The sequence below is a fragment of the Scyliorhinus canicula genome, chromosome 9, assembly GCF_902713615.1.
Source record: "Scyliorhinus canicula chromosome 9, sScyCan1.1, whole genome shotgun sequence".
Taxonomy (NCBI): domain Eukaryota; kingdom Metazoa; phylum Chordata; class Chondrichthyes; order Carcharhiniformes; family Scyliorhinidae; genus Scyliorhinus; species Scyliorhinus canicula.
Window position 1 is genome coordinate 11228016 of NC_052154.1, and position 1978 is coordinate 11229993.

Below are 1978 nucleotides of genomic sequence, written 5' to 3' on the forward strand. Positions count from 1 at the left end.
CGCAGACACGGGGAGAACGTGCAGACTCCGCACAGATAGTGACCCAAGCCAGTAATCTAATCTCGGACCCTGGTGCTGTGATTTGTTATGGGCCAGGGTTTAGGAAACTCCAAAGTATATCATGGAGTTCACGTGACCTACAACTGTTTATAGATTTTGGTTATGAGGAGCACAAGGGACTACCTTTCAGGTATTATTCAGCAGAGGCCTTAAGCACTTTTATTCAAAAACAAAGTTTATTCTACGAATTCAGTTAACATTTATATAAACACACACGGTAAGCATTTTTACCAACTACAGACATAGATACCCCACACAGCTACACTACTCTATATGTAACCCTTAATAAATTCCATTAACTATTTCAATTAAGTAACAACATCCATAAACCCGACAAACCTTTTCAAAGATGTGGCCCAGCACACAACACTCAAACCCTGGTATCTTTAAGACTACGGTATGGACACTTGTTGTTCGTTTCAAAACAGCAGGTTTGGATTCCTTCCAGAACACAGTTATCACTTTTAAAGTATCAAGTGATCAGGAGACACCTTCTAACATGCAGAGAGAGAGAGACACGACAAGACTTCTGTTTGAATCCAGCTTCCAAATGTGTAAATGAAAGTAAAACTTAGAGCCACAGCCCAACTCCACCCACACAATGACATCACTGAAGCCATTTGAGAAGACAAAACATTTTTTCAAGGGACACTCCCATGACAGAAGTAACAGTGCTACCCACTGTGCTATTGTGCTGCCCAATGTGATAGATAGTGAGGAAAGCCAGTACTCGGCCAGATGCCAAAACCCGGGATTGAACCAGGGACCTTTTAGATCTTCAGTCTGAAGCTCTCCCAACTGAGCTATTTTAGCTCCCATTCCATTTTTGTATGAGCCTAAATTGGGCGCAATGTTCATCGACTGAACAGTGTGAGGGCCAGTGCTTGATTCACGTGGGATCCCTGGCCTCTGCAAAGTTTGGGGGTAAAATCGTGCAACAAGCTCACGCCTTTTTCATTACCTCCTGGGAGGTTTTCAAGTATAGGGTGGGTTTAAACTAATTTTCAGGGGGACGGGAGTCATATCAGTTGCTGTAACGGAGAATTGGTTAAAAAAGGGACAGGACTGGCAGCTAAATATTCCACAGTATAGGTGTTTTAGCTGAGACAGAGGGAAGGTAAATGAGGTGGGGGAGTTGTAATACTGGTTAGAGAACATATTACAGCTGTACGGAGGGAGGACACCTTGGAAGAATCAAGTAACGAGGCACTGTGGGTAGAACTCAGAAACAGGAAGGGGGCAGTCACTATGATGGGGGTGTGGGGCAGTCACTGTGATGTGGGTGTACTACAGGCCTCCCAATTGCCCATGGGAAGTTGAAGAACAGATATGTAAGCAGATTCTAGATAGATGTAGAAATAATAGGGTTGCTGGAGTGGGAGACTTCAATTTTCCTCCTATTGACTGGAAATCTCTTCGGGGCCATATGGTGAGGAATTTGTTAAGTGTGTCCAGGAAGGGTTTTTGGAACAAATGTGGATAGTCCGACTAGAGAGGGGGCTATACTGGACCTAGTACTAGGGAACGAGCCCGGGCAGGTCATCAAAGTTACGGTGGGGGAACATATAGCGAACAGTGACCACAATTCTGTAAGCTTTCGGATACTCATGGAAAAGGACGAGTGTTATCCTCGGGTTAAGGTGCAAAATTGGAGGAAGGCCAACTGCTTCCAGATTAGGCTGGATTTAGAGGCTGTTGTTTGGTGGAGGCTTTTTGAGGGTCAATCCACGTTTGGCATGGGGAGTCTTTTCAGGAGCAGTTGATGGGAGTGCAGGACAGGCATGTTCTGATGAAAAGGAAAGGCAGGATTCGGGAATCATGGAAGACCAGGGAAGTTGCGAATCCAGTCAGAAAGAAACAGGACACATATATGAGGTCTAGGCAACTAAAAACAGATGAAGCAATTGAAGAATACAGG

At 44.6% G+C, this 1978-nt stretch overlaps 1 non-coding gene across 1 annotated transcript; it reads right to left on the reverse strand.

Annotated features, from left to right (window-relative positions):
* Positions 1 to 799: 799 nt before the first annotated feature.
* trnaf-gaa lies at positions 800 to 873 on the reverse strand. The gene has a single exon. It is a non-coding gene; the product is annotated as a tRNA-Phe (tRNA).
* Between the last annotated feature and the right edge of the window lie 1105 nt (positions 874 to 1978).